The sequence below is a fragment of the Schistocerca nitens genome, chromosome 8 (genome assembly GCF_023898315.1).
Source record: "Schistocerca nitens isolate TAMUIC-IGC-003100 chromosome 8, iqSchNite1.1, whole genome shotgun sequence".
NCBI classification, from domain to species: domain Eukaryota; kingdom Metazoa; phylum Arthropoda; class Insecta; order Orthoptera; family Acrididae; genus Schistocerca; species Schistocerca nitens.
In genome coordinates, this window is record NC_064621.1 from 609,437,211 (window position 1) to 609,453,228 (window position 16,018).

The window sequence follows — 16,018 nt, forward strand, 5'->3', positions numbered from 1 at the left end:
TTGCAGCAACTTCAGCTGTTTCTCAACTCGGTGATACCGAATATGGATGACTCATCTTTGCAGTGGTTCGAGAATTAAACCGTTTCAGTACTCCTGTACCTTCTACCTTTGGAGAGCAACTCTGCTTCGCTGGGCATGCTCCTATTGGAAGTGCTACGTCCTTCCCTTCCTCCGATTTCGAACTCACTCACCCAGCCAGTTACACAATTAACAGAGGAACGGAATAAAATTAAGCTATCATTAAAGAATTAAATGCAATTCCCGAAAAAGATACAGCTTTGGTCTTGGTTTTTCACGACACATATTCGACTTATTACTACTTAACCTACTTAGGATCTGGGGAAACAATGTCAATGTAGGCCACTACTGAAAAACCCGATAGCATTGCGTAGCCAAGTCACGAGCGGGCATCATTTTCGAAACTAAGGGAAACAGCTTCACAGAGCCATATTTGCATTCTAAATTATTGGTTAGATTTCATCCAGGCATGATTCCCTTTCGACGTGAGTTCAAGACTTTTTGCCACGTGATACAAGTAAAAGGTAATTTGAGTTTAACCAAGTCGAAGAAACTTTTCAGTGATGAAATAAACTTCTAAGACTGGTATCCGATGAGATAGTATCCACATACACCGCAACCTGTTGTTCACTGCATGACAGAGGGCTGTCTTCGTGGCAATGTTAGCGATTTAGTGATTTTTTTTTCGTGTATGGCGCAAGGAAAAATTTACTGTATGCCTTGTAACGTGCTCTTCTCTTCGTTATTCTTGTGATCCTAGTCCGAGATATGCGTTGCAAGCAGAACTGCGGCACAGTCTTCAGTCTTTGGTTCATGTTTGAGTAGGCCTACCTTCGTTACGCATTCTTATGGGTTAGACCAATCTGTTACGAATCTACTAGTGTGTCTCTAATTTCGTGTGATGTATTCTATCACGCCTGCTTGATAACAATTTCGAACGTTAGAGCAGTACCCTAGTAATGATCGCATCGCGTGTGCAGTTTCCTCCACACGAGAACCGCACGTTCTAAAAACCACCCAAATCCACAAGTTTCTCCATGATCAAGCACTACTAGCAGTTTTACAGGTTCGCAGATATTTTTTACGGTGATGGAACGAGGGGTATTTCCTCTAGTTGATGGTGAATGCCGGGATAGCTCCGCCATCCACTTGCCTCACAAAATGACCAATGAAGACAGAAAAAAAACACTGCACAACACAAAGGATCACTTTTTTGAAACCCCATACATATTTCCCATTGCTACTTGTAAGTTTGAAATTTGGCTCCAAGGTGCCTACAACTTTCTTCTGTAATGACGCAAAAGTGTGGCGCCCTGAGGAGTCACGCCCGGCGACGATTCGAACAGCAAGGCACAGATAGATACGTGCTAAGAAAAAGGCCAGAGCTCAGGAGTTCATGTGAGGTATAAGGTGGACGACTGATGCCACACTGGTGCCACATTTCACCACAATTCTGCCCAACACCGCAGAGGAAGTGCCACACGGTGGGGAAGGGGGGGGGGGCTGAGGCAGCCCCTCTTACCCACAATTCACCTCTTCTTTTGACGGCTCCGCGATGGATGTCAGAACCGCGACGCCCAGCGCTGAACTTACGCGGTTTTCCTCTGTGTGGCCGAGGAAAACTTACCACACACATCGCCGGTCCGAACCGACGCGAAAAATCCTCAGGGGGTGGCATAAAGCGCGTCAGTAATACCACAGTTCCGCTTGAAGCGCTCACCTTCAAACATTTTGCGATCGAAAAAGACAGTTCGCAGTGCAGTGAGCACCAGGACGAATTCATCGTCAATCTCTGGCACTGCCGACACCTCACGGATGCTGCAATCCTTTTCTAAGGACGTCGTGGCCTAGCAACCGCACTGAAAGTAATTTCACCCCTCTAGAGCGGACCTCTGCGACTTCAGTTTTTGGCCTGGTGTACAATGTGGAACCACAAGGGACCGTTCAAAACTGGTCACACCTCCGTCCTGGCATGTCTACCGGCAGGCGACCAGGAGTCTCGTCACACGTTTTCTCTGTACAGGACATTTTTTTGAAGCGCTCAAAAAACGTGGGCGCGTGGCACTGAGGGTGTTGCAAATCTGGAGGATCTTTTAGAAACCCTTTTGAAGCTCGCTTAGTCCATCGATTCGGGCAAAGGGGTCGCAAAGCAGCTTGGTCGTTGGCTCTCTCACAGCGTATGCTTCTAGAAAGTCCCATCCTTTTGTTGGATTCCCTTACGGTGTTTATTAAGTCCTTGGCTAAAGCCATAATATCCCTCATAGACGTAAGATGGCGGAGACTGTCTACAAGTGCCAAGTTTAAAACTGTGAGCAGTGCAGTCACATAATGTGCTTTTGGTTGTATATCCAAAACTAACTGTTTTTAGTGCTTTGAACTTACCTCTCATATTCGAGGCACCATCAAAGCACTGTCCTCTTAAGTTATCCATTGAAAAATCAAGATGAGCAAAAACGTCTTAAAATACTAAACAGAGTTTGTGATTCAGTGTTGAAGGTCTCGTATAAGCCAATAAAGTCTTCGTTGATGATTAAGGAATCGTCTACAGTACAAATACAAAATGACACTTGTTCGTGAATCGAAGAATCGGTTGTTTTGTCAACCATAATAGAAAAATGTTCAGTCTTCTTGATTGAAGCCAATACCTTTCTCAACACACTTTCCCAGTAGATCAATAATCTCGTTTTGAATATCGTGGGACGTCCACTTATACCCCGAAGGCCCTAACCAATCTTTAAACTCAGGTATGTCATTCTTTCGGCGTTCCAACAATTGAAAAAAATTTGAGTTTACATCTTCGTGCCCTATAATTGGTAGTCCTTGTCAGCGTAGAAATCGCACGGTAGTAAAAAACCGTCTCAACAGCTTAACGGCCTTTCTGCGTATCACTATCTAACTGTTTCATTCAATTGGGAAGCCACACTTCGGTTAGTAATAGAATTTAGTTTCCCAAAACCTTCTCTATGCGTAAACATTTTCATCGAGACAGAATTTTTCCAGAGCCTTTCTCCAGTTAGAAAACCCTACGGAAGTAAATGCATCTTCTTTTTTTGAAGAAAATTTTAATAGATTTTTAGCATCTGCCTCTTTGTAGGTCTTGCAAAAAACTTTTTCGGTAGATGCTTCATATTCTAACCATGTATATGTGATCAACCAAGACTTCTGAAATGATCTTCCCTTACCAGTTTGTCCAGGTCTCGGCTGTGAACGGTTCCCACCTGAAGAAGACAAAGCAATTGATGACTAATTGTTGGAGGTTGACTTGCAGTATCATCAACTTCCAAGCGCGCCTTTCTGATAACAAATTTATCCATTGCAAACTTAATTCACTATACTCTAAGAGACTAAAGTAAACGAATAAAATATAGCCATAAAATTGTCCACTAGACACTAAAGTCGGAACACTACACACCTCTGCAGCATGCACTGAATGAAACTATCTAAACTGAATGATTGCGACAGCAGTGTGGGCTTTATTATACCTGCGGCATCGTAATGATTCGAAGCGTCAAAGCGACGCACGGCGGAGGGTTCCAGGCGCTTCTGCTCCAGTCCTTTTGATGTCGCCGGGGCCGCAGCGCTGGCCCGCCGGCGCCAGACTTCACCCGAAGTTTCGCGCACCGGGACAAATTCTAAGTGTGCTCGCAGCACCGTAACACTATCATGATTCACACATCTCGTTTTTAGTTAACCTGCTTACTACTATAACAATTTGTTTTATCCCATTACTCAATGTATTTTAAAAGGTAACTATCGTCATACAAGGAAAATAAAAATTTCCAACATAATTTTGTGATTTTACAAAGCATAATATGACTAATAATTTTCTCAAATTATTGACGCGGGGGGGTCTGCCCCCCAAACGAATTTTTGAGGGGGCTCGGGCCCCCTCAGGCCCCATGGAGTCGGCGGCTGTGGCTCTGAGCACTATGGGACTTAACATCTGAGGCCATCACCCCTAGAACTTAAAACTACTTAAACCTAATTAACCTAAGGACATTACACACATCCATGCCCGAGGCAGGATTCGAACCTGCGACCGTAGCGGTCGCGCGGTTCCAGTCTGAAGCGCCTAGAACCGCTCGGTCACACCGGCCGGCACGGCGCCTGTGTATACATCAGCCCAAGAGTAGGCAGCTAAAAACAGGGACGTGGAGAAAGGGTTAAGAAAGACACCATACAGAAACGGAGGTCCAAAACTAAAAATTAAATGACCTTCGCCGTACTACTTTGGCGGATAAAAAAGTAAAACGGTCGAGAGCCCCCGCGTCATTTGCTAAAACGGCCGATAATTCAGACGGCAAAACCAAGATGGAACGTAAACGGTTAAGAACTGGACATTCAGTCAGGAAATGACGGACAGTTAAAACTTGGGAGCAATGTGTACAAAGTGGTGGGGTAGCGCCATTTATCAAACTATGATGCAGTGCCCAATACGCAACGTCGTTAAAATTAGCTCCCCCTGGTGGTGGTGCCGGGAGGAGGTCGTCCAAGCCGCTGGGAGAGGCTTAATAAGCCGGAGCTTATTCCTGTGAAAGGAGAGTGTGGCGGTACGCCACATAACGTGAAAAAATAATATTGAAGAATTCCGCAAATTTAACAAAACTGACGACGTAATGAAATAAATATTATCGCAGAAAAATCGAAAAGACTATGTAATCAACTAATATGATCTGTGACTGTTATTGTAATCTCTGTTCCTTCTGATAAAGGATCAGACATTTCCCTTTTGTTTCTTGGTTGTGTAAGAAGCCGTTTTGTGACGAGGCACTAAAGCGCCTAAGTTTCATGTAACATTTAGACCAAATATAATCAAATATTACTTAAAAGTGTCGCTAATGTTTTACTGCAACAACTCCTATATTCATGAAGTGATATATATTAACGATTTATGCAAATTTTATAGGTGAACACTGGCGCTGAGGTCAACGCCATTGTTCTAAAAAGATAACGGCCTAGAGTCAAAATAAATATTTTAATATTTGCTAATTTTGACAAATAAATAAAAATAAATGTAAATGTAGGAGATTTCTCTTGATTAGTAGTTCTTTTGAAACAGTGAGTTTTTCTAATATTGAACCTTATTCATTTAACGTGATTTCAGTAAATTTTTTTGATCGCCGCTTAACGGATATTGCGGAATTTCCTCAGCATTGTCTTTCCACAAAAGTAAAAAGAACAATTAACGAAAGTAAACTGTAGCTGTATATCTGGAATATTGTGTGTTGGTGGTGTCTTTTGATATAAAAACAGCTTGTCGGGCAAACTAACCGAAAAGTACCATGGCGTAAATAATTTTCCAGTTGTGAAGCAGGCAGAATAATACTATCTCCAACTTTACATAACCAACAAATACCAACAATACATACAACCACCACAAGGACCATTGGCGATGCCAAAGGGACATCACCTCCTGACAGACGGCAACACAGAGTTCATCGGAAGGAATACAGGCACTAGCGGGCTGAGGGACGAGGACTGCAGCCTTGGCAGCAGCGTCAGCAGCCTCGTTTCCTGGCAGACCGACATGACCAGGAACCCACGTAAACATCACAGTGGCTCCACCAAAAGTGAGCAAGTGACAGTTTTCCTGGACCCACTGCACTAAGGGATGGGCAGTGTACAGTGCACATAAGATTTTGAAGGGCGCTGAGTGAGTCTGACCAGAAGACACAATCGAAAAGTGTGTCGCCGTATGTACTCAGAGACCAGATACAGGATGAAGAGCTCGGCTGTAAATACTGAGCAGTGTGCCGGAAGCTGATATCGAAAGACACGGGTGCCAATGACGAAGGCACACCCGACTCCACGGTCAGTCCGAGTGCCCTCAGTGTACATGAAGGTATTATCGCGAAGTTCCATGTGAAGGTCGAAGTCCAGGAAATGTGCCGTCGGCCCATATGCAGTTCTACGTATTAAGCAGAAAGTGCTTTCCCACAAGAGAAACATGCTGCAACATCTGAATGTGGACAGCATCTGGCCCTGGGGCGGAGGATAGGGATGAACTGAGAGCATGATCTAGCTCCCTCATAGTAAAGACGGCGTCGTAGCACTCCCGATTCTGAGAAGAGAAGGGTACCGCCCGAGCCTCCTCCGCTCGTTGCTGATGGTGGGAGGCAGGGTGATAGTGGGAAGAGCACGAAACTTCCGCAAAATGGCTGCCCAAGGTGTTGGAGATAGCAAAAGGTTCCACAATAGCGTTGTCTGCTACTGTTCAAATGGCTCTGAGCACTATGGGACTTAACATCTATGGTCATCAGTGCCCTAGAACTACTTAAACCTAACTAACCTAAGGACATCACACACATCCATGCCCGAGGCAGGATTCGAACCTGCGACCGTAGCAGTCGCGCGGTTCCGGACTGAGCGCCTAGAACCGCTAGACCACCGAGGCCGGCTGCTACTGTCAGGCCGGAAATTGGCGAATGGATCTTGGTCCCAGAGAGCTATTGGAAATTGGCCCACACGATAAAGGAAGGGGTGGAACTGTTAAAAGAATTAGTGAATGAATTCCACTTAGCTTTTTGCTATCCGGAAGAACTTGGCGACACATGAGTTAAAAACGCGGAGAGCACGTCTCCGTGTGCGAATTGCATCGCGGCATGCCTCAGCCCACTAAGGGACTGGGACACGTCGTGATAAAGAGGAAGTGCAAGGAATGGAACGTTCTGCAGCAGTAAGGATAACGTTTGTGAGATATTCCACCTGGTCTGCATAACTGGGGAAATCTTTTTCTTCGAAGGTTGCCAGGGAGGAGTAAAGCCGCCACTCAGCCTTAGTAAGCCGCCATTTGGGTGTGCCACAGGTGGGGTAGGGGTCAACAAATGGATAACGGTTGCTCGGGCAGGCGCCAGAAAGAACGGACCACCCAAGGCGATGGGCAAGCTGGACAGTGCAGAAGGATAAATCTAAACGGGAATAGGTGTGCAAGGAGTTGGAAAGGAAAGTGGTTGCTCCAGTGTTAAAGCAGAAGAGGTTGAGTTGATCAAGAAGATCAGCCAAGAAGTAACCACTGACAGGTTCTGGGAGAACCCCAAAGGAAATGATGCACATTAAAGTCACCAAGTAGCAGAAAAGGGAGAGATAGCTGCCCAATAGGCTGAAGGAAGTCTCCCCTGGTGATATCTAATGGTGGAGGGATATAAATGGTACAGAGGGAAAAACTCAGGCAGGAAAGAAAAAGGGAAACTACAACAGCTTGAACGTGGGTAGTCACGGAGATGGGTTGAATATGAATGTCATCCCATATGAGCAGCATGACGCCCCCATGAGATGGAATTCCGACCTCAGAGGGAAGGTCAAAACGAACCAGGAAGAAATGTGAAAGCTAAAAGCAGTCATGAGGGCGCAATTTCGTTTCCTGAAGGCAGAGTACAAGGGGACGGTGCGATGCTAAAAGCAGCTGTAAATCCCCTTTGCGGGACTGAAGGCCGCTAATTTTCCACTGGAGGAGAGGAATCATGAGGAAGAGATGTAGGGATGACTCTCGGCGGCTGCCGAGTGACAGCCTGTGAAGAGTCGCTGCTAAATGGCACAGAGGCACGAGGATCCTACTCCACGGGGTCCACAGAAGCATCGGCTTGCTTGTGCTGTCGGTCTGTGGATTCCAATGCTGAAAAACGGTTGGCGGTGTGCACCGGCGACACAGAGGCTGGCCAGGCTAAGGAATCACGTGGCAACACTGTTGAAGAGGATCTTAGAGTCAGGGAAGGAGAAGACCATTTGCCTTTGGTGGACTTCTTCAAGCCTTTCCGGTTAGAGGAAGACTCAGGTGTTTGGGTGGAGGGACGTAGGGAGTCTTCACGGGAGTACTCCTCCTGCCCTTTCCGGCCTACCAGTTGCGTAGCTGGTGGCTTCGTCCCTTGAGACGAGAGTTTGATGGCTTGTTGCACAGCTGGATTGGGGGCATGGCAATGCTACCTTAGCACAACCTCGGGGATGAATTTGAGGTTGAATGTCTGCATGGCCATGTCCTTCATAGAGCGAGGGGTAACAAGAACAGAACTATAGGTGCCAGGCGGGATAATACAGGGTTTGTGACTAGCGAGCGACTGGGTAAGGCACTTTTTCCTTTACTCAGATCTCTTCAACAGCCTGATCATCAAGATACACTGGACAATCCCAAGAGGTGGTGGCACAGCCGCCATTGCAGTTGATACAGTGGGAAGGAGGTGGTGCACATCCCTACCACGAGTTACACATTTGGCTGGGTGTTGACAAGACGTTCTAATGTGGTTGAAACAATGACACTGGTAGCAGTGCATCGGGTTCGGAATGTACGGCAGGATTCTGATAATTTCACAGCCTGCTTTGATCTTGGGTGAAAGCACACCTCTATCTAAGCTGGGAAAAAGAGTGCAGGTTGGCACCAAGCAAGAATCGACCTTTTTCATCACTCGATGATCAGAGAGGTAAGATTGGATTTCGTCTTCGGTTAGACCGTCAAGCAGCCTAGTGTAAATAATACCACGGGGTCTCGAAATGAACATGGTAGCTGTGGAGAAGCGAGGCGGCAAGCAGTTGCTGTGCATGGTAATCAGAAGTAGTTCCCAAAAGCAAAGTGCCATTTTGTAAATGAGAGCAGGATCTCACAGGGCTGGCAATTGCATCAACATCTTTCTGAACAATAAACGGATTTACCACGGTGAAGGATTGACCTTTTTCAGTACGTGAGACCACGGGGAACCGTGGTGCAGTGGGAAGGGTCTTTGAATCATTAGTCTCATTACGTTTACGCTTTGTTGACATTGCTTGTGAAGATGATTGCGGGAAAATGCCCCATAATTGCCAGTGTCTCTGATGGTGTGCTCCTTCCAACTGGGAGCCCCCTTCACAAGGGGGTGCACCCGCCTTAGGCGATTGTTCACACCTCCCGAACACCTGACAGAGGGACCAATCGGCAATTTGGGGAGGTTGTGGCTCAAGCAATCACCCCTTCCTGGGCCTGGCCTGTACCAGGGGGTACGTGTAAACTCTACCTGTCGACCTGGGGCTGGAAATTACGCGTTACCCAGTCACCTGTTAGGTGTCAGACGCACGAGCCGGCCTTCAGGAGCACACAGGGAGGAAGAAGAAAAAGAGGAACCTCAAACACCGAAGCAGAGGAACGAGAGAAGGGAAACAAAGAAAGGAAAAGAGAGCGAAAAAACAATGGTGAGACTTATTACGTCAGCGTCAGACAATGCAGAACATTCCCAATAACACGTCAGACATGTTCTCCAAGGGAGGGGAAAAAGATTAGCAAGAGGATAAACATGTGGCACGGAAGAAGGGGAAAGATGTTTCAAAGGCTGGGGCCCCGTATTAGCCAAGCACGAACCTATCAAAGTGTGACGAGCTTACTGAGAGTGTGTGGAGGGAGGTGGGGGGAGTGGCAACGGGGAAGGAGTGAGGATAGGGAGGGAGGGGCAGGTGAAGGAAATGCAGCCAGGGAATGAAGAATGGCCGCAATAACTCGGGGCCCAAGTGCGCCACGCACGAGCTCACGAAGAGCTGCGAGCCCCTGGGAGGGTTAGAGTGTGGATGAGTTGAGAATTTTGAGTCTAACAGGAGTTGTGCTAGACAGGGGCTGGATGGGGCAGTGGTCAGTGCACGTGCCGAGCAAGCAGGAGGCCTCGGTTCGAGTCCTGGTCTGACACAAATTTTTCACTTTCCCCATTGATTTAAAACAATACCCACTAGCAGATAATGCGTCATTTCTTTATGTATAGCAGAAGTCATCCAGAAGAATAACCGAGACATAGATTATGTTTCAATTTGTCATTGTTTCATACTCAAGTCTGACCGAGGTAACACTTAGTTGCTGTGTGTGTTTTGTTTTAGGGTGCACAAAAACAACTATAGAGTCATACGCGCCATGTCAAAACTATAGAACACGAAGACAGGGAGGAGTTGAAACACGACTACACGTCAATCCCAATCGATGAAAGAGAAGACAGCTTAAAACAGGGATGTGGAGAAAGGTCTAGAAACTATATTATAAAGAAACTGAGGTCCAGAACTAATATTTAAATGGCCTTCGCCGTGTTGCTAAGACGGATAAAAACTAAAACGAGGTCGACAGCCCGTGCGTCCTCTGCTAAAACGGCCGATAACTTTTAGTTGCGCTACGCCAGATTACTAGATTGGATTTGATAGTAACTGGATCTCAGTTTAAGGAAGGAAACTAGATATTATGACTTGTTTTTCAGAATTATTTGTTTAGAGATTCACTGTTTTTGTTTTAGTGATGAGAGTGTGTGAGTGAGTTGATGGTGATTATTTTGCTAGTTTACAGTACTGTGCAAGCTTTTCTTTTCATTTGATCGGTATTAACATTTTAAAGGAAAGAATTTTTTTCCTTGTACGGATCGCGCTTTCAAATTGATATTCGCTCTTAGAGGGGGAACCTTTGTTATTGTAACGGTTACGTCTCTTTAGGCATTCAGATGCAAATTTAGGTCTCCAAGAAGACCAAGCATATATCTGTTGCGCACAATAGGGGACTTTTGTGTTAGACTCCTTTTTGACGGACTGTTCACTATAGCCAGAAGTCTATTACTTGTGAAATTCAGCGCTCGGTAGCGGGACGTTCGGTCTGTAATTACTTGAACCCAGTCTTTCAAGCCATTACAAACGAGAACCGAAACGCCGTACATCATAAAGCCCAAGTCAAGCGGCGGCAACGGCCCGACGTTAGAATGTTGCTTCAAGCATCGAAAATAGTTTTGTGGTACAACTAATCAGTCGACATAAAATTTGAACTTCTAAGCCAGTATGGCGAAGAGAGGTACAGAGAGTGACCCAGCGCTTAATTTCTAAAATTTTAGATGCCGGAACCACCTCTTCAACCATACACCACTGCCCCCCGCCGCCCCCCCCCCCCCCATACCTCATAGTTCAGCTCCATACATATTGGCAACCACAACGGAGGGGTATCTGTTGAGAGGCCAGACAAACATGTGGTTCCTGAAGGGGGGCAGCAGCCTTTTCAGTAGTTGCAGGGGCAACAGTCTGGATGATTGACTGATCTGGCCGTGTAACATTAACCAAAACGGCCTTGCTGTGCTGGTACTGCGAACGGCTGAAAGCAAGGGGAAACTACAGCCGTAATTTTTCCCGAGGACATGCAGCTTTACTGTATGATAAAATGATGATGGCGTCCTCTTGGGTAAAATATTCCGGAGGTAAAATAGTCCCCCATTCGGATCTCCGGGCGGGGACTACTCAAGAGGACGTCATTATCAGGAGAAAGAACACTGGCATTCTACGGATCGGAGCGTGGAATGTCAGATCCCTTAATCGGGCAGGTAGGTTAGAAAATTTAAAAAGGGAAATGGATAGGTTAAAGTTAGATATAGTGGGAATTAGTGAAGTCCGGTGGCAGGAGGAACAAGACTTCTGGTCAGGTGATTACAGGGTTATAAATACAAAATCAAATAGGGGTAATGCAGGAGTAGGTTTAATAATGAATAAAAAAATAGGAGCGCGGGTTAGCTACTATAAACAGCATAGTGAACGCATTATTGTGGCCAAGATAGACACAAAGCCCATGCCTACTACAGTAGTACAAGTTTATATGCCAACTAGCTCTGCAGATGATGATGAAATTGATGAAATGTATGACGAGATAAAAGAAATTATTCAGGTAGTGAAGGGAGACGAAAATTTAATAGTCATGGGTGACTGGAATTCGTCAGTAGGAAAAGGGAGAGAAGGAAACATAGTAGGTGAATATGGATTGGGGGGAAGAAATGAAAGAGGAAGCCGCCTTGTAGAATTTTGCACAGAGCATAACTTAATCATAGCTAACACTTGGTTCAAGAATCATAAAAGAAGGTTGTATACCTGGAAGAATCCTGGAGATACTAATAGGTATCAGATAGATTACATAATGGTAAGACAGAGATTTAGGAACCAGGTTTTAAATTGTAAGACATTTCCAGGGGCAGATGTGGATTCTGACCACAATCTATTGGTTATGAACTGCAGATTGAAACTGAAGAAACTGCAAAAAGGTGGGAATTTAAGGAGATGGGACCTGGATAAACTGAAAGAACCAGAGGTTGTAGAGAGTTTCAGGGAGAGCATAAGGGAACAATTGACAGGAATGGGGGAAAGAAATACAGTAGAAGAAGAATGGGTAGCTCTGAGGGATGAAGTAGTGAAGGCAGCAGAGGATCAAGTAGGTAAAAGGACGAGGGCTAATAGAAATCCTTGGGTAACAGAAGAAATATTGAATTTAATTGATGAAAGGAGAAAATATAAAAATGCAGTAAATGAAGCAGGCAAAAGGGAATACAAACGTCTCAAAAATGAGATCGACAGGAAGTGCAAAATGGCTAAGCAGGGATGGCTAGAGGACAAATGTAAGGATGTAGAGGCTTGTCTCACTAGGGGTAAGATAGATACTGCCTACAGGAAAATTAAAGAGACCTTTGGAGAGAAGAGAACCACTTGTATGAATATCAAGGGCTCAGATGGCAACCCAGTTCTAAGCAAAGAAGGGAAGGCAGAAAGGTGGAAGGAGTATATAGAGGGTTTATACAAGGGCGATGTTCTTGAGGACAGTATTATGGCAATGGAAGAGGATGTAGATGAAGATGAAATGGGAGATAAGATACTGCGTGAAGAGTTTGACAGAGCACTGAGTCGAAACAAGGCCCCGGGAGTAGACAACATTCCATTAGAACTACTGATGGCCTTGGGAGAGCCAGTCATGACAAAACTCTACCATCTGGTGAGCAAGATGTATGAGACAGGCGAAATACCCACAGACTTCAAGAAGAATATAATAATTCCAATACCAAAGAAAGCAGGTGTTGACAGATGTGAAAATTACCGAACTATCAGTTTAATAAGTCACAGCTGCAAAATACTAACGCGAATTCTTTACAGACGAATGGAAAAACTGGTAGAAGCGGACCTCGGGGAAGATCAGTTTGGATTCCGTAGAAATGTTGGAACACGTGAGGCAATATTAACCTTACGACTTATCTTAGAAGAAAGATTAAGAAAAGGCAAACCTACGTTTCTAGCATTTGTAGACTTAGAGAAAGCTTTTGACAACGTTAACTGGAATACTCTCTTTCAAATTCTGAAGGTGGCAGGGGTAAAATACAGGGAGCGAAAGGCTATTTACAATTTGTACAGAAACCAGATGGCAGTTATAAGAGTCGAGGGGCATGAAAGGGAAGCAGTGGTTGGGAAAGGAGTGAGACAGGGTTGTAGCCTCTCCCCGATGTTATTCAATCTGTATATTGAACAAGCAGTAAAGGAAACAAAAGAAAAATTCGGAGTAGGTATTAAAATTCATGGAGAAGAAGTAAAAACTTTGAGGTTCGCCGATGACATTGTAATTCTGTCAGAGAGAGCAAAGGACTTGGAAGAGCAGTTGAACGGAATGGACAGTGTCTTGAAAGGAGGATATAAGATGAACATCAACAAAAGCAAAACGAGGATAATGGAATGTAGTCAAATTAAATCGGGTGATGCTGAGGGGATTAGATTAGGAAATGAGACACTTAAAGTAGTAAAGGAGTTTTGCTATTTAGGGAGTAAAATAACTGATGATGTTCGAAGTAGAGAGGATATAAAATGTAGACTGGCAATGGCAAGGAAAGCGTTTCTGAAGAAGAGAAATTTGTTAACATCGAGTATAGATTTAAGTGTCAGGAGGTCGTTTCTGAAAGTATTTGTATGGAGTGTAGCCATGTATGGAAGTGAAACATGGACGATAACCAGTTTCGACAAGAAGAGAATAGAAGCTTTCGAAATGTGGTGCTACAGAAGAATGCTGAATATAAGGTGGGTAGATCACGTAACTAATGAGGAGGTATTGAATAGGATTGGGGAGAAGAGAAGTTTGTGGCACAACTTGACTAGAAGAAGGGATCGGTTGGTAGGACATGTTTTGAGGCATCAAGGGATCACAAATTTAGCATTGGAGGGCAGCGTGGAGGGTAAAAATCGTAGAGGGAGACCAAGAGATGAATACACTAAGCAGATTCAGAAGGACGTAGGTTGCAGTAGGTACTGGGAGATGAAGAAGCTTGCACAGGATAGAGTAGCATGGAGAGCTGCATCAAACCAGTCTCGGGACTGAAGACCACAACAACAACAACAACAACATATTGGCAGAAGTCGGTTGTCTTTGTGACTGACATGTTTTCAGCTATTGGCAACCGCTACGTTCAAACGGTTGCATTGTTATAGGTATGTCAAGCCCTGGAGTGGCTCGATGTTCCGATCCACGAATTCTGCAAAGTGGTCAGAACGTCTAGGAACTGTGATCGTCAGCAGTGTGTGTGTGTGTGTGTGCGCGCGCGCGTCGTGTCAGTCTGCAAAGTGCTGCATCGCCATGCTGTTGTCATCGGTCAGAATACCGCAGACATTTCGGAGAAACTGGTCACCACAGACTAGTCACGCGTTCAGCTACGGCAATGGAAGACCAGCTGCTTGCTACGTAGCTCCGATTTGTTTTTAATTAATTGGCTTACTGTACGTGGCGTACGGACACCTCAACTGTGGAATGTCGATTATGTCGACGACAACACACCGCAATAGAAGAAAACTTCCGACCCGGCCGGGAATCGAAACCGGTCCCCTTCGATTAATACTCCGTCGCGCTGACCAGCTCATAAGTTTTGAATGGCTTTCGCATTACAAGTCGATGTCACGTTACCATAAGTCAGAACCGGTAATACAAAAATGGTTCAAATGGCTCTGAGCACTATGGGACTTGACTTCGAAGGTCATCAGTCCCCTAGAACTTAGAACTACTTAAACCTAACTAACCTAAGGACAACACACACACATCCATTCCCCAGGTAGGATTCGAACCTGCGACCGTAGGGGTCGCGCGGTTCCAGACTGAAGCGCCTAGAACCGCTCGACCACCCAGGCCGGCCCGGTAATGCACCCTGACTGTAAACTTACCAGACACACAGGAAGCTTCATTTAGCAAACCATTCAGTTAACGAAAAACGCTACCGTGCAGTTTTCAGTTTGTTCCTTTTACGATATATTTAGCCGTTTTCTACACGCCCACCCTTAATGCAAAAACTCATGAATGCGTTCTATGAATTCATTGCCAGTTTTTACTGGTTTCTTTTCGACATATTGGTTATACATTATAAACCCATTCAATGGTTTTATCTAATGTGAATCAGACATATATCTTTCAACAAAACTGTTGGGCATGCGTGTCTACCGACTGTGTAAGAAGGTTTCTCAGGCAGTCAGTGTTACTTCTGAGAAATAATTCATAAATATTAAAACCCTGAAATGTAGGCCCAATTTTATTCTTCGTATTGGAAACAACTGTTTTGTTTCAATTTTGAAGAAGACTTCACGTAGCCTGGAAGGCATTAGGTATACTTCCCTCTAACACCACTTAAAACAGGAGTTTGTACTGTCTGTAAACAGAAATATTAATGGGTCCTTGGTGTTTTGACAATTTTACAAATACTGTGTGTCGCATCTCAAAGGAAGAAGAAAAAAAATTGAAAAAGAATTTATTTTGTTTCTTTTCAGACTTGATAAAATTTTTTACATACAATTTCCCATGGTAGCTTCTCTTGCCACAGTTCAGGAAGCGAATTATTTCATAAGATCCGTTATACTGATTTTTCGAGCGTTGTCTCAGTGAATGCGAAGGAGCAGATGCCAAATCCTTGACAGCATTTCGAGCTGTGCGTGAAGCCTGTTTCGATTGAAGTCTGCTGTACTTACTCCAAGCAAATAAATCCAAACGTGGTGTAGAGGGTATAATTGTTTGGGAGGACGTAAAACAGTATTTCTTCAAGATGGGACAGTCGCTTTATATCCCCTTGAGTGAACCTTCGATCAGTCTCGTTCAGAAGGAGTTCACGGATTTCAAACACGTCTTCCGTAAATCTTCGTCCATGGGAGGTTGGTCGCGCTGCGCGCCTGCGAGACAAGACTGCGCAGAAAATTTCTGCATCATCCCTGCGTTTGTGGGAATGTGTTTGGGCTTATATTCAACGGGAGTAGGAAATAA

General features: G+C 44.9%; 1 protein-coding gene across 4 annotated transcripts in view; it reads right to left on the reverse strand.

The window, feature by feature from the left end:
• LOC126199027 (serine/threonine-protein phosphatase 6 regulatory ankyrin repeat subunit A-like) overlaps positions 1-16,018 on the reverse strand; it is an 84,613-nt gene that overhangs the window by 38,171 nt on the left and 30,424 nt on the right. Inside the window, exon 2 of one of the 4 annotated variants that reach the window (XM_049935727.1) lies at positions 3,201-3,236. The exons of the other annotated variants lie outside the window; for them this stretch is intronic. The gene's annotated coding sequence lies outside the window, so the exon portion shown is untranslated. The remainder of the gene's footprint in view (positions 1-3,200; positions 3,237-16,018) is intronic. 4 annotated transcript variants of the gene reach the window in all.